Here is a 24,311-nt window from a genome sequence, read left to right as displayed (position 1 = left end):
CGTTCGTGTGGGATATTTATGAATGATCTGGTTGTCTAAACTACGCACATGATTTCTACATACTGGGGGGCAAAGACTGCTCATACCCAGTCAACAGAGTGAGAGTTCATCCCTTTTTACAATATTTATTGAGTGCTCATACGATATTCTTGTCGAGTGCTTAGGGTACTATGATTTGCTCCATTCCAAGAAATTATCATAAAATTACGTAGGTAAAGGCGCAGAAATATACTAGATGATAACTTAGGGTTTTCGTACTCTCCATGAATAGTAAATTGGTTGACAATAAAAGAAGGTGATTTAGACGTGACGAGACCGTTCATGTGTTGATAGAGATATAAATTGCGCTGTTAAAAGTGGCAGTAAATTTTAGTTTTTTTTCGGATTTTTCTTAGATAGTGACCCCTTAGGGTTTTCGAGGGTCGTTAGCTAGGACTAATATTTCTTGGAGGTCATTATCTGTAAGATATTTACAGTCTTTCGTTTATGTTTTTACAGTAATCTCCAACGGGCTTGTACTAAACACGCCGCAAAGGTGGATACATACCGGGTTAAAACCCTTGAGGGTCACTATCTAGAAAGATCATTTTTTTCCAACAGGTTCTTATGGCAAAATGCGAGAATAGCGTCACAATCTTTGTATTTATTCAAAAGATTTCTGATGAACTGGATTCTGACTTTTTGCGGACTGTTGTTTACCAAAAATACAATTCACTGTAAATAGTAATTTTTTCAATGTATTAAACTTAAGATTTATTACTACCGCATTAATGAGTCTAAATATAGATCGATAAGTAAGTACAGAAACAGACGAAAGAATAAACAGAACACAAACAAAACCTGAAAAACGGACACGAAGCCGAAGATTGCATAAGAACCATCGGATAAAGGTCAACGTGGACATTACGATTTGTGTACGGGGACTTAGCAAGAGGCCATAAAGGCGTATCAGAGGCGGCGATCACACCCAGTTGAAGGTACTCGCATGACAGCATTAGGAAAACGTTGCCAGATCGAACTGAGATGAGTTGGCACTATATTGTGGCATTATTCAGTCAGAAAGACAAGAACGCCTCTGTCTTAGTCACCCGAAATGATTTATGGATGCAAAGTCACCAAAATAGTGCTTGATTTCTTTGAATCAACATTTCTGATTATAATAATTATATATATATATATATATATATATATATATATATATATATATATATATATATATATATATATAAATACATATATAAATATATATATAAATATATATATATATATATATATATATATATACATATATATATAAATATACATGTATGTGTATAAATGTGTGCTTGTGTGAGAGAGAGATATACTACGGCAAACCAGTTGCTAATCTAAATATTTTAGATGCTAAATAGAAAATAGGGAATCAGCTAGTAGGCCGTAGCATCTAAGAGTAACAAACAAAGCGAAAGAGATCCCGAACGCCCTTACATAACCGTGCACACACACACACACACACACACAACTAGCGATAACCACCCAGTCCATTCAAGGAGCGTGAATCCTGCCAGCAAATGCATTGAAGGTGGGGGACGAAGGACCTCCAGGCTCTCGAGGTGTCCTTCCGAAATGATGACGGTGCAAGAAACAACTCGCCGTAAGCAAGCACTTTTAACTACTTTTTTTTTAATGAAATAATGTAGGTATTTGAGATTTTCCTATTTTCTGCATCAGTTGAGGGTAAGAGCTAAAGAGTTGGATAAAAGTTTTCGATACTTGTGAATTTGATCTTTTCTGTTGTCATGAATTCTCTTTTAGAATAACGGAATGTTTTGAATGACACAACAAAGCCTGGTACACGAGCTGGCGCATTTCAACTGGAGAACGTCGTTATAACCACTTCAAAAGAATGCTGCTTTGACCAACGAATATTTGCAAACATCCTAAGAACGTCTACACAGCTATGTTATTACCCCATTATATTATACTGTATATATATATATATATATATATATATATATATATATGTATGTTATATAAATTTCTAACTCACGTCAGGATCGAACCCAGGTCATTCAGTTGAAAGATGAGGCCGCTGCCAACCAGGCCACACAAGTCATAAAAGAAGTTGACTATTGTGGCCTGGTTGGCAGCAGTCTTGTCTTTCAATTGAAAAAGACCTAATGTGAGTCAGAAATTTATATATATATATATATATATATATATATATATATATATATATATAGTCATAAATATTATATATATATATATATATATATATATATATATATATATATATATATATATAGAGAGAGAGAGAGAGAGAGAGAGAGAGAGAGAGAGAGAGAGAGAGAGGCGTGCTGCATTCGTGCCTCATGTTTATACATTACATTTAAAGACACACATATGGAAAAGAATGCTTGTTGATAAACAGAAATCATAAGAGAGATAACAGTAAATAAATCATGAAGAGTGGTAAAGAATGAAAATGTGTGTCACCGATTATCACAGACACGTGATAATGTAATCACAAGCTCAATGAAAAATCCTTCTTTTGAAGATGACATGTGTATAATCCTTGAATTTGATTGTGTTATCAAAGTTATTATTAGTTGTTATTGATGTTTTTGTACTGGTAGTAGCGATTTTATCAGTCTCAAGGATAACATCGTTGGAAAAGACAATTGCCAAATGCACAGCGAGAGAAGCAGGCATAATTTAGGCATTTGTAGATAGACTTATAAGAATGCTTTACACTTATTCTGCATGTACAGTAGAGTGTAGAGAGAGAGACAGACAGACAGACAGCGAGACAGACGTTGTCGTAGCTTTGTTAAGAAAATAAAAATGGTCTTCATTAATAGACATCACTTGATCAAGTTAACCAGCTGTTCGTCACATGCCAAAAGAATTTCAAGAAGGAACACGAATTCCATCTATTTTTCTGTCCTGCAGAAAGAAGCAAAAGTACTAATGACAATTTTTTTTTCAGGAAAGCTCGAGATTAACTTGTCAAAAATCCCACAGGTCACAAATCTTTGTTCTTCATTTTCTTAATAACATTCCCGCAATACAATAACGATGTCACCCACGACAGCGACGATTCGTTTTATTATTCAGTACGTGATGCAGTCCTAATAACACTATCTTTACGCTTTGCCACAACCGGCTATTAGGAACCACTGGGTTATGATAACAAATCTATTACATATAAGCTCACGAAATTATAAACACAGAGAAGAATAGAGATGGTGCTGGGTTACGTCCCGCTTCAACCGCGCACACAAAAAACACAATAGCTTATTTACTCCTGGATGCTCTCTCACTCACTGTCTTGCCTCTTGGTGAGGTCGTTGGAGAACTGAATGCGCTATGCCCAGTGATCATACTTTTATACCCTCACACCAACAGCGGGAGGAGGAGCAGCTGTACCGACCTGCCCTCCTCCGCTCCTGTACGTTAAGGGTACGTCCATAGCAGCAGGGAATGAAGTGCCAAATTGCCGCCAGGGGTCAGAAAGGATGTAGCTGCAGTCCTTACGCAGTTGCGGTCGCCTCCTTCCGCCATCACTTTGCACGCTCGCTGAGCATTTCGGTGCGAAATCATTAATAAAAAAAAAAGTTGTAATAAAAGTAAGGAAGAAATGTGCGCGTGCTTTCACGAGCAGGACTACTCGTACGGAGCATAATATAACACTGCAAAGGAAATGAACGCGAGTGTGTCTGTAATTCGCTTGGCCTTTAACCTTCATTGGCAACAAACGTGATCGTCAATGTCCTCGTGTCTGTCAATCACATAGACCTAGAGCTGAGTAAAAATAGCTGCTTTCAGCTCGAGTTAAAATATAAATAAAGGTATATAAAAGAGAGAATAAGTAACAAAGAAGGAAAACATGGAAAAGCGCAAAAAATCACTGTATAGTTTTTCGGTATGTAATCAACTACAAAATTCCATTGAAGTAAAATGTGGGGTTAGACCTGTTTCTCTCGGCGCACCCAGAGGGGCCGAATGCAAGTCATGTGCCTATTATCCATTCACAATTCAGGTAGAGGTGGCAGGAAAGATGCCTGACCACGCGCACGCGCATCAACTGACGCACATTCTCTCTCTCTCTCTTTTCTCTCTCTGAGTTAACGACGCGTCCTGCAGGCCTACAAGCGTCACAGTTTCTCCAAACAACCCCGCTTAAAAACCTGATGTAGAAAATCCGCGTTTTACAACTTTTCCCTCGTGATATGGAACTCCTCTTGCTATCTTAACCGAATCAGACTTTCTAGACAAATATTAAAAAGAGGAGAAAACGTACTAAAAAGCTCACCTTCAACAGTGTTTACTGATGCCTAAGAAAGAGGTCGTCCAAATTCACCTTTTCTTCTGGGTTTGCTCTTTCCACTGATATTCTGGGGAGGCGAAAAATTAGACTCATCCTCCTGGCATCGTAGCGTGCTGTCTATCGAGCAAGGCATTGCAACGAGAGACCAGCTGTTTCATATCTTATCTTACCAATCAATAACATCGTTCAATCTTTAATTTGAGCCAGCTGTGAATAAGAATAAGATACTTTAAACGATTAACACTTAATATTGTTAGAAAGATAATTTAGTCATGGAAAGAAGACGGGGCAGAATCCTATCCACAGTTTTAAGAACCTCTGAATATGGAAATGAGGCTTAGTTTACTTTTTGATACAACCCTGTTTAAATTTAGGAAGTTAGGATTTGTCATTGTTGCGATCTCTTATCGGTCTAGTTTTATCCCAAACAGCCTTGAGAATGGATTACGTTCGGACTCGTTCGAACTGATTGTAGCTCCCCGGTCTAAAGAATGTTTATGATTAGACCTTGAATACAGTAATTTGATGGTTTGATATCTGTTTTTGTGGTGATCGCCCTGTAGAATGGAATGGAGCAGGAAGGCCGTATTGACACATTGAGACGTATGAAATGTGGCCATATCAAAGTTGTAATAACTAGTTGATTTCGTACCACGTTCCAAATCCATAACCCACCGTGGGCAGGTAGCACTTGTACTCAATGATTCTAAATATTTGACAATACTTACTGATACCATCAACTCAAGTTTTTTTTTTCTACACGAAAAGGTTTGTTCATAACGCTTTTCATGTCCACAGAGGTGATGGTATTAATGTCAAATGTCTCCTTTTGAGGCTATAGCGTTGGGAAACAATAGTCGTGAGGAGAAAAAATTATCTGAAACAAATCATGTCTGGAAATGATTTCGAGCAATATGCTTTGCTATTCATCTGAAAATATTAGCATATTTGTACTGCTGAGATTAATTAGTTATTGCAGGTGATTATTTTCTTGTTTGCTTCGGCTACGAAATTTAAATTTTCCTCGATACGTCGAATACTTACACACAAATTTAAATATTTTACCACATATTGGCTGAGTGAGGTATTCATGTAGTTCACGTCCTTAATTAAAGAAAGTGATCCTGTAATGTACATGATATTTTCTTTTAAACAGACCACAGGGTACTGTTTATACAACGCTTTCACTGAGCGTGTTTCATGGCCCGGAATAAGCTGTTATTACCTTAGCACTCGCAAGTCAAAGGGCTTATGGTCAGTTTTACATTTTCCAGCGTTTAATAATCCTTGGAGGTCGTTATGGTAATTACAATTACAAAAAGCTCACGATAAGCATAAATGCAGATATGTTTTTATGATGAATTACTCGTAATTTTATGTAATGCATTTTATGGGAATCAAGTTATGTAACTCAAGCACCAAGTAAACCCGTTTAGCTGTAAAAATAGTAACATGATTATGACACATTCCGCCTACTCAGGTTCCACTAACCTGAAAATCTGCTTCATAGCCGATCCGATGGTATTTCGTCACATTTCAGCCACGGGAAGTTGCATTGTTTCACATCCACTGATTCTTTATATATTCGTTTGCTCATTGCCGGTTTGCCTGGACCAGGGAAGATAATACTATTCATGTTTTATCTGTCAATCTCCGGAAATGATGAAAAGGACTCTGGAGAATAATGAATCAAGACTGAACAGGATTCAGCATTCCCGTTATGTGCAGGTTCGTCATAGTCTCGTGAGGTTTCTATTTTTTTCTCCAGCTCTGCATATTAACACATCTTTTGTGTTGTGAGGAATTTATTAATGTTTGAATGTTCGTGCAGAGAAGAATTATGAAAGCTTCCATTGCCAAAAGGTATCGTTTTCATTGTTAGGCTAGAAATGTTAAAAATGGGTGGTTCATAAGATACAATAATTGTCTATTCCAGAATTTATCCATTCCCTGCTCTAACGATTATTCAGCTTTCCACAGAAGTATATTTATATTGCAATCTGTTCATTCATACGAACTTGAGATACTCATTTAGACGGAAAACCTTCCTTAAACAGATTGACGGCTAAAAATACATTAAAGTAAGTTTATTTGTCATGGATAAAGCTGTGTCAGTGTAACTTTCCTTGGAAAACAGCGAAGGCTTTTTGGAGTACCTTTCTACCCCTGTCCAGTTTGATAGTTCGACAGTTGTTGTATATCAAGAGGCTGATATTTTATATCGATTAAAATCCCAAGATATCTGGATATTGGCAAGTGAACGCTTTTCCATCGGCTCTTATTTGTTTCCTATAATATGGGGCATCGACTTAGCCTCTAAATTATCGAAATACGAAATAATTTACCAACAGATACAATCAATAAGAATTTCCTGATTAAGTCAAGATAGCTTTAGTCTAGAAGAAAAATATATAATGAAAAAAATCTTCCATATAGTACTTAACATTTTAGTGAAATCAACACTTCTCTTGCTTATTTGATTTTGCCTAATTGACTGGAGTACCTTTGCTGCTATTTGTACCGGCGGGGTCATCCCAGGCACCACGTTACGCCAGGTGGTGACCATATAATCAAAGTTTTCTAATATGTCATTGCAAGAGTACCACGACTTTCCACATTTTAGGATTTTAGGCCTTTTGTTTGATGGGACCCCCAGACCTACTGTTCTCCTATTGATTTATTTATCCCCTGAAGTTCCTCGTTGGACAAGTCGGTAAAGTTCTCTGCTAGGCCCGAGTTCGAGTCTCAGGCCGGCCAATGAAGAATTAGAGGAATTTATTTCTGGTGATAGAAATTCATTTCTCGGTATAGTGTGGTTCGGATTCTTCAGTGAGTTGTAGGTCCCGTTGCTAGGTAACCAATTGGTTCTTAGCCACGTAAAATAAGTCTAATCCTTCGGGCCAGCCCTAAGAGAGCTGTTAATCAGTTCAGTGGTCTAATTAAACTAAGGTATATTTAAATTTATTCCCTGATCTGTTTATACGTAGCTGTCGCGTTACTTCTCGCTGTTTTCTCTTGTTTTCCACAAATGGACTTACTTGGGAGGAAGCTTATCAAGCTAGTTCAGGCCCTAAATTTAGGCTTGTTCCAGAAGAGCGAATGCTCATCATGAATAATGACAATCAAATCGAAGTATGACGTGGGAGGTAAATCTCCTATTCCCCGCCTTTCACTGAGAGTGAACATTTATATCAAGGGGCAGTTTACTCCGTGTTTAAGGGCTGCGCAGATCGAAAGTAATTCGACTTAGTTTGTGCGTATCCGGAGCAGGTCGGATGTTAACGTTGTTTTTCCTGGATGGTCGCCTTAGGTAAGCGACGCATAACAATAGCTTTCGCAATTAACTGCATAATGGCTATAGGAGTAACTGCTGCTGCACTTACACTGCTTGACTTTATTATTATTATTATTATTATTATTATTATTATTATTATTAATGTGAACAATTTCTTATGGGAAAAGCCCATAGCCAGGGTATAAAAGCCCGTATGGGATACAAAAATAGAAGAAAGAAGAACGAAGTACACAAAATAACGAATGTTAAAGTAATCTTAATGCATATAATTTATAACAATTATTAATATGTACATGTGAAAGTACACGTTATTGATACGGTATGAGAAAAATAAAACAAAATTGTATATATGTACAGTATATATATTTACATATATGTATATTTATTTATATATATTTATACTTATAAATTTATAAATTAATATTTATATATATATGTGTGTGTGTGCGTTGTGTACACATATAATATAATGTAATATATATATATATATATATATATATATATATATATATATATATATACATACATACATACATACATACATACATACATACATACATACATACATACATACACCACAAACACACACCATGCAACAACATCCCCTAAACACACGCCCAAGGGAAGATGGTTACATACCAACGCTGTCTGGCATTAACTGTCGGTCACCCAACCAAGAAATTAAGAAAACTAACAATTTAAATTCACTATTGACAAAACCTATGTTGTAGATTAATTTACAACTGCTGTTAACAACGTCTATATTATTATTATTATTATTATTATTATTATTTCCTGTAGAGGGTGTTTTGTAAATAATACCGTTGATTTCCTTCACATAAGTAAATTATGTAGTAGTATTTCAGATTACATATAAAAAAGAAAAAACATGTGAACACTGATTACGTATGTGTTGCTGGACGTTCCAACATCGGGTGGGATAAGGAAAGGTGCATATTTGGTCTTACAATATAACGTAACGTCATATGACGTAACAGCATCCTTTAGTTCCCGCTAAGGATGTCTCTCAGGTAATAGTCGTGACACGTCTGGGAATAAACTGATAAAACATAAAGTGGTTATTGTTTAGCAACTTAATATTTTATTATTATTATCTGTATTATTATGGATATTTTGTTACACCTTATTATCTTTATTATTATTGCTCGCCAAGTTTTGTGACACCGGATAATTCAGTATTTAATCAATTAAAAGCCCGCCGTGTTGTTTTACCATTTGTTAATGTGGGAAAACACAGTTCTATCTAAACCTACTTGTTAATATTAACATGCAATAGTCATTAAAAAATGCAAATGAATTTCAGAAAAAGATCAAGACCGTACATCTTGCTATGTTATACTTTATTGTATAACAGAATAAATGATTCTCATGGTGGAGAACAAATTATCCTAAAAGATAAAGATTCCCCCTTCTCTCTCTCTCTCTCTCTCTCTCTCTCTCTCTCTCTCTCTCTCTCTCTCTCTCTCTCAGCAGATTTGAAAGAACTGCGACTCTTGAACAGTTGTCCAGAATATGGAGCGCTGTGCCCAATCAAAATAAATGAAATTCAAACAAGTATAGGGTGTTAGGGGGAGGAACGGATCCTCAGTCGTTAAAAATAAATAAGTGAACATAATACTGCCACACGACTTAATCATGAGTCACGAGACGTGTAAAGAGAATTCATGAAATACGTAATATGAAAAGTTACAGCTGTAATAGCGCAATTCCTTCACGAGAGCGAACGCAAAAGGTTGCAACTTGATTAAACGAAAGCGACGTCAAATTGGTAAGTGATGCATAAAAAGAAAGAGAAGCCGAGTCTGTTACAAAAGGAAAATTCATACTAATCATGACGGGAGAGAGACCTAGAATGACTGACGTGTCTGTCATAAACATAAAAATGGTTCGTTATAACGAGAGTGGGGATGATGGTTATTCACATGATGTTTATTACCTCACATAGCGACGTTCGGGGGAGAATTTTTCTCCCCTGTCCGGGTGTGCTCTAAGAAGAGTCTTCTCATAGTATCTCAAGAACGGGAGAATGAATTTTGTCGCGAGCTGATCGAAATATTCACAACTTTAGATCTCAGGGATCAGTGTCACGTTTCTTTAGAAAACCTCTCTCTAAGAGTACATGAAGGACAAAAATCAAACGAATATCAGGACGAATTTCAGAAGATGCTGTTTCTGTAGTAACATCGTCCGTTTTTCTGTATCTTGAAAACTATAAGAATTCTGAAGGAAAACTCGACAGAGAAATAAGCGATTAATTAATTAATCTATTTTTTGCACAAAAATGAAAAACAGTTTGTTTCCCAATCAGACTAGTCTGAAGGGGAAACAAACTGAGTATTTCGTTTTTGTGCAAAATGTAAATTGATTAATTAATTAATTAATCAGTCAATCAATCAAAGGCTATCTTTACCGGGCTAGCACTAATAAATGCATGTTATTTTTTAAAGACAACATTCCACGGTTACTTACAACGACCTGTAGACGTCAGTATTACGGTAAAAACATCAGTAATTAACGACTGGCATTCAAAAATAAGTCTATAACCTCGATAGTTTATACTTATTCCTTACGCAGACTAAACAAGGAGCTTATCGTAGGAAGAAACTAAGAAGTCAGCCTTCACTGCATTTATCCCTTTTGTTCTGGCATTACTCAGAGAAAATAAATGTATAAAAAACCACTATGAAGAGAGTTTTCGTTTTAAGAGCTTCAAAATAGGACGACAAAATTAAACTAAAAATCACGAGATGGAGACCATTAACAAAACGGTATAGTCTGTATTACGTCTCTGACAAAACAAAATAGGGAAGGTTCGATCTGGGTTGACACCACTACACGTCATTAAGAATGGGTATCACCAAGGAAGAATGTGACAAGAAAGACAGCAGATCCTCAAGACAGTCCATCAAATCTAGGGACTATTTGGTTGTTGGGGCTCATGTTACTAAATTCTGTTGGGGATTTTTTGCTACCATGAGTCCACCGGTTAATGTTGGTTGCTGCTGTGTTTAATGCAAAATTAAAGTTCTTATTTCTAAAAATTCTATTTTAGACTCGGGTTTGCTGTACTAACAGAGCTAACCTTCAAGAGCTAGGCCTATAGGTAAACTATACCTAGCGGCCCGCCTCTGAAAATACTGTATTTGTATCCACGTACTTTAGTCGCCTCCAATGTCAAAGTTCCAAAATTGTACTTCCTCCATACACATCCTTCAGGATCAGATTACGGAAGGGGTGTTTAGAAGAAATGCAGGATGCAGCTTAGACTTAGTATGCATATCAGCCATGAATTATAATGTACTCTCATGTACACCGCGACAGAGGTCGAAGGGAGAGGTAGGGATGGGTTGCTGTCTGTGGGATGAGGATGGGGTGGACGGGATAGGATGCGGGAAGGAGAGCTGTTATAGGGAGGGGAATGTTCTCTCTCTTTCAATAACAGCAGGTCCCAAGGCCAGGAATACCTGACGACCAGCTGGATGCATGAAAACTCGGTTTCCGGAGACAGAGAGAGAGAGAGAGAGAGAGAATGTTCACTGTATATATTGTATATATATATATATATATATATATATATATATATATATATATATATATATATATATATATATATGTCTGTTTTTCAGTACATTACCATTTATGCTGGATAAATTTGGTAAGTTGGGTTCATACTTGCGGGAGTGACAACAGCCTAATTCATAGTTATTCAGTGTTAATATGAACATCAATTAGTTTTATTTTTCTGAAATTAATTAATATACAATAAATAATACCTTGTTTTTGGTTCCCTATGGCATGTTAGAAAAACGCCATTTTAGACAGCTAGAATTTTTCTGAAATTAATTAATATACAATAAATAATACCTTGTTTTTGGTTCCCTATGGCATGTTAGAAAAACGCCATTTTAGACAGCTAGCTGGCGCGCACTCACACGTCTGTTTGTGTGTGTGTGTGTGTGTGTTTGTATTTGCGTTTATGTAAGTAATTCCAGTTTCACGGCGATGGGCGGGTTATTTGGGTGGGGCAGACTGGCTTAACAAAAAAATAACCTGTTTAGTTATTGTTCGGTCGCCAGACAGAATTCTTCTGGAACTTGGTGTTTCACGGCTTTGCTGTTAATTCTGTCGGCATCTCCTGCCGGGCCCGCATGCTATTTATTTCAGCTTAATAACTTTCAAACTGGTTTCCCTTAGCACTCTAAATTTTCCTGGCAGATTTTATTTTCCAGAGCTTTAAAGCTTACTGGTTCTGAGCACAGTGGTCTAGAAGCTTTGGAACTGGGATACGGAACTTATATCACGTCGAGACTTGGAGATTAGAAGTAATGTTGTTGCAAACATTGGCAAATCAAGATCCATGATAGTCATGAAGGCTGATGAATTTTGACCATTCCGTATAAAATAGTAACACTCAAACAGATGACCCAATATGATTTTATTAAAAAGAATTAGGTTCTAAAGCCGCTTTTACACGGTCGAAATTACACTTAGCAAGCAGGGTTCCCGTTAACACATTCCCACACATTCCCATGAGCTGTTCACGAAATCTGTTACACGGTACCTCATGTATCCCAGCCTTTGGCCTAAATTCCATATTCTATTCTCTTCTATTACACGGTACCAAGTACAGACAGCGGTTTCATCGAGCCAACTGTAGAAGAACCTTCACTCAGGCGATGTAAACAGACCCACGGTGAAATTCCGTTCAATACCAATTTGGTAAGTTTGCTAACTAAAGCTCATGCTGTAATCATTATATAGGTTACTGATGATCTGATTTCATCCCATTTTCAAAACACAAGGTCCAAGATGAGAGGCCAAGCCTAATTACTCTCCCCGAAACACAGTAGTAACTATTGGTGCAAAATAAGGTAAATTTCTTTGCAGATGCTCACCTATAATGCCTAGTTATTCTGTTATAATTAGATTGAGAAAGTGAAATTAGAGTAGGCTAGAGCAATTAATTCCCCCAAATTTTTATATCAACCGACGTATCAGGGGATTATTTATTATTATTATTATTCTGACGATTCAGTAGTTGAAACCTATTCGTATGGAACAAGCCCATAGGGGTCATTGACTTGAAATCAAGCTTCCACAGAATATAGTGTTCATTAGGAAGAAGTAAGAGGGAGTAAAGAGAAATACAGAAAGAAGAGATCCGACTTATTAAAAAAAAAAAAATTAATAAATAGATAAAAATGTGTTAAAATGCAAGGATAGTATTAGGGTAGTAATGCATTGCACTTCGCTTGAGCTTCTGAAGTTACAACCGCACAACATCCTCTGGGAGGCTGTTTCACAGTCCAAAGGTGTGAGGAATAGAGGTCCTCTGGAACTGAAAAGTTCGACAGCGAGGCACATTTACTGCATATTGGTGGTGCTGATCAGCGAATCTGGTTGCTCTCGGCAGATGAAGGGGATCAGGGATCAATTGTGAATGTGAAAGATCTCTGTTGAAATACAACTTATGAAAAAGTGACAAGAAACCATCCGTCGATGGTCCAAGTCATAACTGTTATTATTAGGAAACAGAAACCTACCACCACGAACCACTCTATCTAAAAGAGATAAATCTCTGGCAGAAGCAGACATCCACACCGGAGAACAGTATTCCTGTAAAGGAAGTACAAATTACCTAAAACAGATTGCATTGATTTTGTCACTGATATAAATATGTGAGGCCTTACGAACAATGGCAATCCTACACTCTGATGTGAACTTGACAGGATGTAAACAGACGCATAATAGTCATCCCTTTATTATACGTTTTCTTTAGCAATTTCATCCAGCCAAGTCCTTTTTATCAAACATTGATAAGTAAAATTAAATCTGTAAATCTGCGTTCGCTCGACGAAATATGATCGTAATGATTCATTGATGATTCATTACACGCAGCGTACTTTTGAGTAAGCATCGGCATAGTTTACTTGCTTAGTTTGTTAAGTCATGATTTGTCCAGTTGAAAATATAATGGGTTGGTTTATAGCGACATTTAGAAAAATGGCCATTGAAAAAATATGATAATGCTTGAAGAGAATAAGAAAATTTCTCTCTCTGAGATCCGTGAAGATAGTCGAGGGCTATCTTGTAAAATACCCGAGTGAAAATATAAGAATCGAATCATACAACGTACATAAATTTTGTTACATTTTTGGGTAAATACATGCTTCATATACTTTCTATCCAGCTACCAAAGGTTTTGCCATTAGTGTTAATGCGGATAATTTATTTCAGTCTCCACTTATGGCTGCAGTGAAAGCGGAAGGTTTGTGCCAACAAATAGCCTGACCAAAAAATGCCCAGCAAAAAACTCAAGAAAATTAAAAAAAAAAAAAAAAAAAAAAAACAGAAAGAATGTGTGCATTTCAGGATGAGCTGTCAACATCTTTTGGCACTGTGTAGTAAGATTATATTATTTACAAAACTTAACCAGTTGGCATAAACTGTATTAGGTTAGCCTACTTATGGAAAAAAAATTGTTGCCAAATTTCACTTACTAATTGGCACCAGCAAACTCATCCAAAATCTCCGTCGATGAAAACTTTCAACAGGTCTGAGAAGTCTGGTGTGTCTCTGGCCCACACTCATGAAGGGGAGTGTTTCATTTATTTTCATTGGTATTACTCATAAAATTACTGCAAAAAAGGGGAGAGAGAAGTGTCTCTATACACGCATTTCGCACAATGACCAAGAAATATAAGCTACCGAATTATCGCAACATCAATACGGTAGGATGTACCGAGAAGCATACCGATTAAGAAAAATTTGGATCATGCAGAAGGCTTGCCACATCACCTGCAGACTTACTAGAAACGGGGAACTTTTTGAAAGAACCAAAAAAGAACATTCACCATCAGGAGATGGTCTAATGATCGTATCTGGATGAAACAAAACTTGGCACTTTAAAGTAAATCCCATTTGGTTGCAAAACGAACTTTACAAGGAGGGACTAGCTACAACTAGGCTCGCAACTTTCCTGTAGGGAAATTATTTTGGAGTTAAGGAAAAGAGAATATTTTCTTTTACCAGAACTTAATTAGTTTAATTAAAAGAGAAGCATCTCCAAATCAAAAACAAATAATTCTTATCGTGTCGGGAAATGTCTAACTGTAAAGACAAATGGCGGGTTAACTGAAATTCCGTCAAGCTGTGAACTGTACGGTCATAGTCTGCGTCGTTTTCGTTAAATGTTGACCAAATGAATTTCAAAATAACTTTCCCTCTGTGCTGACTCATTGCACTGTCCAGATTCTTACTTTATTCAATTGTCCGAAAGCCTTTGTGAGCAACCTGTAATGATAAGGAAGCCACCAGTGACTTCCTGGTTTCCCTTTGAGAGCCAATCACCGACCATCAACCCTCGGTACTTCCTGCACCCGCTGTGGCACGCGGTCATCGCAGAGTGAACGGAGAATATGAATGGATGCCTCTAAATGCTCCCCTCTGAAACGCATGTGGCCTCTGATTACGTAACACACGTACGCACAAACAGAGAGAGAGAGAGAGATTAGTTAGGCCCATATACTTATGAAAGGCTCAATGGGAGCAGAACCGACCATTTCATATGTACAGCGAATAAGTCATGCGAGATGCGTTGCTAGACGGATATCATTCTTTACCTTGGCTGCAGCCCATTTCAGTCGACTGATCACCAGTTATCCAGTTTATTGCTTAAACCATCAGGGTTATTATTGATTTTCAGGAAATGGCTTGAGGCGTTGCTTTCTCGTAGAATCCATTCCGGGCCTTACTCGTGAAGAGACGGTGTTAACCATCATTACTGGTCTGATGTGTATGGGTGTATATATGTATATATATATATATATATATATATATATATATATATATATATATATATATATATATATATATATATATATATATATATATATATATATATATATATATATTATAATATATATATATAATATCAGAATCAATCCAGTTTTGAAAGTTTTCTCGTCTTGCCCCATTTGAACGTAAATGAGACCCTGGTGAAGAGTAGCTATTCTATAGTACAATAAAGAAACCCTTACAAGATCTAGCGTGCAACTAGGGGACCGCTGTTGGAAGCAATTAATCCATTTACGTAAAGTTTATTTGCTTATGACAGAGTGAATTCAAATCATTCTCCACTGTGTATTGTTCTCGCGTCATCTCAGTCAGCTAACCTGAATCCATTTCTTCTGAAGAAGGAAGCAATTGCTTCAACGAAGGAAAACGAAAGGACATCGTGCTCTCAATATCGATTAGTCTCATGTACGCCAAGTTGGTAATGGGCTCAGTTCTGCTATATAACCGCTTAAACTTCGCTCGCTCTGACCAAGCTTCTGGGGTTTATTAGGTACAAAACTAAGCAACTTTCACGGGTTCAGCCATGATTTTTGGAAGTCATGTGAGTTGCAACATTATATATATATATATATATATATATATATATATATATATATATATATATATATATATATATATATATATATATATATATACTTATATTGATAAATATATATATATATTTATATATATACTGCATGTGTATATATATTGTATATATATAGGCTATATATACATATGCATACACATACATACATACTTATATAAACTGTGCAGCACATTTATCACAGGGAAAAATGAAACACAAGGTATAAGTCCTGACCGGTTTTGCTATTAGTTTTCTTAAAAACATCTTTGGAAGGACAAATAGACAGTGGTAGAAATTTACATTATTATGCTAGGGTGACAGTAAAAACTAACATACAGACGAATGAAAAAATTTCCGCACCTGACAGAAAAAAAGGGGGGGGGGGCTGTGAACTCGTTTTTCAGTTTAGTGTGTATAATTTTCCAGCCGTCTGATGTTTGTTTCTACTGCGTGCTTGGCTAGTCTACTGTGGTTGGTTACAACCCGGCTGGAGGAGTGAGTGGGGCCAGCAACCTCATCCCAAAAAGACTTGATGAGCTGAGAATAGAGAGGTTAACACCTAACAGAGCCAACCCCACAGAGGGCAAAGGACGTATGGTTTATATATATATATATATACGTATTTTTCTATATATATACATTTTTTCTGTATATGTATATGTATATATATATATATATATATATATATATATATATATATATATATATATGAGAGAGAGGGGGGGGTGGGGCACTGAATATCATGGTTTATGGACAATGCCTAAGCAAGTCATTCCCACCGACGCCCCAGTGCAGGGCGTAGAGGTCGTACTGTCATAGTGATTTAATTAGTGACTGCCGCTGCCGTTACGTTCGACTCGCTGGAGGACAGTGAAACTACCAATGAATTACTCAGTTAAAGATTCAGGTGACAAAAATAAAGTTAATTTATCCGCACAAATACTTGTCTTCTATTTAAAACCCCTGCTTATAGTTTTGTGTAACGTCACATGACGTTACACGAAACTTTTAATTGTAAATAGATGCCTGTTTCTCCATTTATTGACATGACTAGTTTGTAAGAGATACGAGTCGGCATCCGGTCACATCTAAATAGATGAACGCAGACGTTTTAGATTTGCAGGAGCCGATAGGCAGTTTTCTTCAAAATGGTTGTTCAGGCAATTCAGCTGTTTGATATCAGCTCAGTGGTCTGGTTAATTAAGGTATACTTAACTTCTCTTAGTACAGACTGGTTACATACATGCACACGTGCAGGATGAGGTTGGCACTACTCATAAAAGAAAGTAAGGCTGAGTCTAGAGAACAAAATATGATTTTAGGGCAGCGTTTAGATAACACTTTTCTAGTGCAGGCCGAATTATACCTAAGAAAAAAAATCTTATTTGCTCAAACCAGAAGCAACACTGATAATATATTTACGGGGTAACTGGCTGATACACTTGTATTTTATTAGGCTGAACATTTATTCTTTGAGAATGAAAACAAGTCACAGAATATACTAATATATATATATATATATATATATATATATATATAAATTATATATATATATATATATATATTATATATAAATTATATATATATATATATATATATATATATATATATATATATATATATATATATATATATATATATATATATTATATATATATGCTAATGCCATTAGATAGTAAAGAAAAGTTCCTCATCCGTATACACCTGAAAGTTTCCAAGTCGATACCGTAAGAACGTAAAAGATTCAGACGCCCTAAGGTAGGTCAATATTTTAACTTAGACACACACACACACACACACACACACACATATATATATATATATATATATATATATATATATATATATATATATATATATATATATATATATATATATATATATATATATATAGTAAGTAAACAGCTTTCAGCACCATTAGATGGTCAGTACGAAACCAGAATCTATAATCGTAAACTCGAAGCGAAAAGTCCCTCGACCTGAAATGACGTCACCGTTGGTTGAACCGACCACGAAGCCGGTAGGTACGTGCAGCGTGAACGAAGAGGTTTATTAACTCACTGGATGTCGCCGACGGTGATATCTAATGGCGCTTTCTGAAAGAAATGCCCAAATTCCAATATGTTGTAAAGGCTACGTTTGTAATGACATCACTGGTACGCTAAAACTTACTTCCTGTTAAGAAAGTGCATGCTGGTACTGAATTGTCACAGATATGAAATGGTTCGTTTTCTTTTGGTTTGTTGTTTCCACGGCCGAGATTTGCCTGTTTGAAGTGTATATCACAGGAACTCTTAAAAACATGAAGAATAGATTTAATGAACTGTCAATATAACGAGTGTCGTTACTAGGCCGTAGCCAGGGAAGGGGGCGGTTGGCCGATATGTAGCCCTAAGGTCACTTTTCTGAGAGTGTAAACTGAGAAAATATTATTAGACTTCAATACGTGGAAAGCTGAAATTCAAAAGGCATCTGAACTATAGTTAAGACTAGGATGTGACAAATTCAGAAATTGCTTTTGCGAATCCCCTCTTCGGCATCGTGCGATTCCAGCAGCGTAATGGCTATATCGAAGCTCTCATAGACAAATTCTTGACGAGGATTACTTTCCGTGCTTCTCCCTTGCGACACCCAACAGTTGTGACAATTTCTAGACATTTGCCATGTCATCCAGTTGTGGGTGGACGCTTCGTACATCGTCAAAAAACCCAATTCATTCTTCAGTGTTCCTTGTATTGGGAAAGATAACTACTTTGGGAATTGCAGAATGAACTTTTTCCCCTTTTTCTGTGTTCGAGCATTGATTTTGTTTTTCGCCAGTTTACATGGAAAGACCTTGAATTTTCTCGTCATTATTTTGGCGAGACTTGATCTATTTTGCTCTCTATTCAGAATGAGACAATGAGTTTTTAATATCTCAGGAATTACTGTGTGATCATGTTCTTTGCTCCGAAAACATCTCCCATTGTATTCGTAAATCATTACAATACACTAGTAACCAGATACATATACAGTTGTTGTTTTTCAACTGGTAGTAAGTATCCGTATCGGATATCACTGAAAGCTTATCGTGATTGGCGGAATCTCATGCTAGTCGCCCATCATTGTTTATTATAAAATTGGATGCGGATGTTTACCTTCAGCCTAAAAAAAGAAAAAATATATAATTTACTGCCTGTTTCAACAAAGGCGCAATAGACTTTGACGGTACATGACCGTATCTCTCAACTCTTGCCAGGGATTCAAGCCTCACTAGTAGCTGAGTGTCTCAACCACTAGACTAAGAAACGGGCGCACACACACATATGAATATGTACACCCGTCAGTACATGAGCTGTAAATGTAACGGACTGAATAGAACCATACATCCCGAGGGCTATTTGCGGTATGGTGCGTTTGTTTTGTTTTCGGCTACCGTACCAAAGTTGTCAATAAATAATACTATTTAAACTGAGAATTTTTCAGTTGGGGTGAACAGTATTGGTTATTCATCATTAAACGATAAGAAATACAAAAAGGCCAATGGTTCCAAATTGGACCCCTGAGCAGCGACCGTCATAACAAAGGAATACATTCGGGGCTGCCGTGTGACTATGGTACTGCGGCGGAGGGAGTGGGGAGGGTGATGGCAAATAAAGGGGTTCCCCTCCTCTGTCCCCTATCCTCACTTGGGGACAATATTTTATAGCAATTACCGTCATCCCTTGACCTTGGCTTTGCAGTTCTCCATAAGGAAGGAATGACATCAACTGATGATGATTGGCGGGGGTTGGAGGAGAACGAAAGGGGTGTAGGAAGTCTCTCTCTCTCTCTCTCTCTCTCTCTCTCTCTCTCTCTCTCTCTCTCTCTCTCTCTCTCTCTCTCTCTCAGGTTCTCCATATAAATCTATATGGCTGACGACACTTCCGACTAAGAGAGGATGCATGACAAAAATATATTATAAAACTGCTGGTGAACAAACGTGCGCATAGGACGAGGAAGTCTCGTCTAGAGGTAATACAGCACGATTTCAGACAGGGACGTCATTTGGGGTGGGGTCGGGGGAGGTGGCTGGTATAGTAATTTGTAGTATTTCTAAAATTATACGGTTTAAAATTTCATCCCGATCAGGTCTGCTGTTTACTACTTCTCGCTTTTCTGGACGAACTTCTGTGATTTACTTATGAATTTGTATTTGTTTACATATAAGCTTGTGGTTAATCATATGACCTACCCTTATAGGCCGGCTACTGCTGCAAACACTGTGTCGTTTTCTAGTACCGGGTTTAATACTATTCAGTTTGCTAGGAGGTTTGTTAAAGCTACAACTGATTTGTGGAATAGTGTGCCTAGTGCAGTTGTAGAGTCTTTGCTCTCCAGATGTTTAATTGAGAAACAAATGAATTCCTCAAATTTGTTTATATGTTCATCGCCTTTTCCTATAAATTGTCCTCTGAAGCCCTCTTGTCTATAAGTGTTTTCAGCTGATGAATTTTAGAAAGAAATCATGTTCTTTCAGTATTACAACAGCATGCGTTATAAACATTATCATAACCGTAAAGTGCGGAAAATAGCCCCTCTTTATGCACTATATTAATTCCGGCACACCATAGATAGAATAAAGGAAGACCCACGATTCCTTGTCCTTGAGAAGAAGTATCCCGTGGGGGGGGGGAGGCGGAGGGTAGTGCCGTTAGTTTACCTCATGCGGTGCACTGTAGGCATCACTTAAAGTTCTTTTCTTTGCAGCGTGCCTTTGGCCCCTAGCTGCAACCCCTTTTGTTCCTTTTACTGTACCTCCTTTCTTATTCTCTTTCTTCCATCTGACTTTCCACTCTCTCCACTCTAATTGATTCATAGTGCAGCTGTGAGGTTTTCCTCCTATTACACCTTTCAAACCTTTTAATGTCAATTTCATTTTCAGCGCTAAATGACCTCATAGGGCCCAGTGCTTACCTTTGGCCTAAATTCTGTATTCAATCAATCAACCAGTTGAGAAGAAGCAACGAAAACATACCGTCCTTCTTTACTGAGTATCCCACAGTTCACGCCAACGATTTTGGCGAAAATCCTCCACTGACATAAAATTTTCCATATTAAATACGAAGATACTTCGTCTGCGAGAAGAACGTTGCGTTGGAGAATTGAGGATAAAATAGTTTTTGCTGAATTCATACAATTGGACAAAACTACACCATAAGATAACTTTTACAGCCTAATAACCGGATGAAACTATTCAAGCATAACTTGACACAAAGAAGGAATCTCACTCTCTCTCTCTCTCTCTCTCTCTCTCTCTCTCTCTCTCTCTCTCTCTCTCTCTCTCTCTCCAAGTTGTTTCTCCCAGGTAACGGTAAACTTGACTCCTTGGTCTAAGACTTTTAAGTGCAAAAACAATCTCTGCGTCTTAACTTGAGGAAAAGTTACTAGGGATGTCTTCTGGAGTGCTGTTCCTGTCAGACGAAAGAAAAAATAGTACTTTGATTCATTTACATATAATATGTTTTATTCATAAATTCACTATGAATAGTTTTATTGATGAACAGATAACTTCAATAGGGATATTCCTCTCTGACTAAAGAAATATCGATAATATGAGGTGAAAGCTACATGCAACGCAAGTCACGCGAATATAATTATGAATTACTGCTGCCATTTTCGCCATAGGGTATTCCTTTTTCTTAAAATAAAAATACAAAGCGAGAACATTATCTAAATTTAAACCACGAGCGACACTAATGCTACCCTTTCGCCCATATAGTACGTCAATGGTGCTTATTCGTGGTGTAACTAGGCAGTTCCCGCGCGTTTTTTTTTTATCATGGAGTCGCTGGGTTCGCCATATAGAACTGTCTCTATGGTGAAGCAAAACTATCGCTGTACGAGGGGGTAGGGATGTATAGGAGGGAACACTTGAACTTCCAGGTATCCTTTAGGGACATCCTGAAAAGGAAGACGCTCCAAACCAGCGCTTAGGTCCCGTATCCCCAAAAGTTACATTATGTCTCCCGAATGTAATCGTATGTGTGTGTGTGTGTGTGTGGCTGCGGCTACTTACAAACTGTGATTGTGCATGCATTTATGTTTGCCAAAACCCACAGTTATAAAGAAAAATGACTGTCAGGCATTGGAGTAAACACCTGTCAAGAACAGACAAATGTGTAGGAAGCTATTTTTTCATAAGAAAAACTGCCAACAGTTGTGATGGTCAAAAATATATGTAGTAATAATGTTCTTTACTTGACTTAAGGCCTTATACGAATTTATGCAGGAATGATGATGCATTATGATAAAAAGATAGATCACAAGTTGATGACTTGTATTAACCTGGCCATATGTCATCATGCGCTTTTGCTAGCGATTGCAGGTATTGAAACTCTTAATGACATTGCTGATTTTACCGGGTGTGATAAGATCGGTGAAATGAAATCGAATGTTACCTGTCAGGAGGTCGTCTACTTTTCTTTGGAAGCATTAATCTTTATGCAATTCAGAATGGAACTAAAATGATCTCCCCACATTCTTACAATAGCCTCCTTTCCAAGGGCTTCTGTTCACTGCGATAGTTTGTTGATCTTAGGACTTAAAGATCTAATGAGAATACTCGAAATAATGGAATTTTCTAGACGTGGAATCTGCTCTTAATTACTTTGCATGTAATCGACAGTGTCTCAAAGCAAGTTTGAAGTGTATTGTTGCCTATCTCATTAAAATTTCGAATATGTACTTCTCTCGGGCAACAGTTTTGTTTCCATAGTAAAAACATCCTTCGAGAATGTGAATATAGGTTTTTAACCAGGTATTCCGGCCTGTTATATTACGAGAGTTACCTTGATGTAATCTAAAGTTACTTTGCTTAATCCCGCAGGATAACCATTTTATTGGAAAAAATTACTAGAAATCTCTCCTGTGGTGGTCATTTCCACAGCTGGAGTTGTTGCAAAGTACCTTTTAGTTTGTCATGTCATCTTAAACGGTATGGCTTTCAGGGGATTCTTGAAGTCCCAGCAGATAGCAAGTAGCCGTTCCATTGAGGGGTTCACAGATGAAAGGAATAAGGTACTGAATGTCACTTGTAGTGAGATGTGATCGTAAGCTCTTGCAAGATCGTATCGAACGATGCAGTTCACAATGGACTCCCGTAGGCTTTGAGATGTGATTCAGTGGTCTAATCAAGACGTAATTGTATCTTCTATACTTTGTGTATCTGTATAAGACGAAGATGGAAGGAATGTTACGTTGCTATTCTGTAGAGAACGACTTTGACAGAAGCGAGTAGGCCTGCTCAAGATCATTATAAAATTGTTTCGAGGTATGAGAATTGAGGTTCCCGATTATGCAAATATGACCAGGAGTAGAATATCAAGAGTAAACTTCTAAGATCGCAATCACGAGTGGTTTGCATTTCTTGTAAGGTTAATTATCGTATCACACAACGATACATTCTAAACTAAATTCCATTGGTTTTATTTGTGCTCGCTATCTCCATGTATCCGTCTCGAAGATTGCAAAAACCGAAGATACGTATATATTCTTTTTCGATTGGGAGAAGTCTACGTAAGACGCCTATCATGTTTCACGAGAGAGAGAGAGAGAGAGAGAGAGAGAGAGAGAGAGAGAGAGAGAGAGAGAGAGAGAGAGATACCTGTTTTTATCCGGTGACCGGTTCCACCCCACTTTGGGGTTAAGGGATTAAACACTTCGTGGCCTTCCTATACTGAGAATTAGATTCTACTACAGCATTAATCATTGCAATTATTGACAGCAGTGGTGCTGGATCTGACTTAGGGAGTGAAAACCGTGCGCAAGACCAAGTAGAAATTACACCATAAATTACGATCGCTGAAACAGGCGGTGGGATTGCATTTCTGGCTCATCCGGTAGGATATCCAGGAAGTAGTCTAATAAATGCTTGAATATGTGCACGTGTTAATTTGTGATAGTCGAGATGCTGTGAGGTTGACCATGCCATCGGTTAGCGGCCGTGAGTGTAAGCGATAATGTGCAAGCGATCTCAGTAGGGTTACGGTACACACATACGCACACACACATATGTATGTATATATATATATATATATATATATATATATATATATATATATATATATATATATATATATATATATATAGATATATATATAGAGAGAGAGAGAGAGAGAGAGAGAGAGAGAGAGAGAGAGAGAGAGAGAGAGAGAGAGAGAGCATCGGAGCATCTGAGAGATGCTCCTGTGTTGAATAATTCCACCTATCCGCGGGTGGGGGAATAGGCCCTCCTCCTATGT

General features: G+C 37.3%; 2 protein-coding genes across 4 annotated transcripts in view; one reads left to right on the top strand and one right to left on the bottom strand.

The window, feature by feature from the left end:
- The window catches only part of LOC136835364 (uncharacterized), a 15,575-nt gene extending 11,147 nt beyond the window's left edge, over positions 1-4,428 (bottom strand). The window contains exon 1 of one of the 3 annotated variants that reach the window (XM_067098794.1): positions 4,295-4,428. The gene's annotated coding sequence lies outside the window, so the exon portion shown is untranslated. Of the gene's footprint in view, positions 1-3,284; positions 3,560-4,294 lie in introns of those variants that run through there. The other 2 variants (XM_067098784.1, XM_067098802.1) reach the window with 2 other exon arrangements.
- LOC136835370 (uncharacterized) overlaps positions 1-24,311 on the top strand; it is a 54,149-nt gene that overhangs the window by 12,845 nt on the left and 16,993 nt on the right. The window lies entirely within an intron of this gene.

This window comes from Macrobrachium rosenbergii, chromosome 4 (assembly GCF_040412425.1).
Source record: "Macrobrachium rosenbergii isolate ZJJX-2024 chromosome 4, ASM4041242v1, whole genome shotgun sequence".
In the NCBI taxonomy this organism is placed as follows: domain Eukaryota; kingdom Metazoa; phylum Arthropoda; class Malacostraca; order Decapoda; family Palaemonidae; genus Macrobrachium; species Macrobrachium rosenbergii.
The sequence above is the reverse complement of the archived record's forward strand: the minus strand, read 5'-3'. Positions and strand labels throughout refer to the sequence as shown.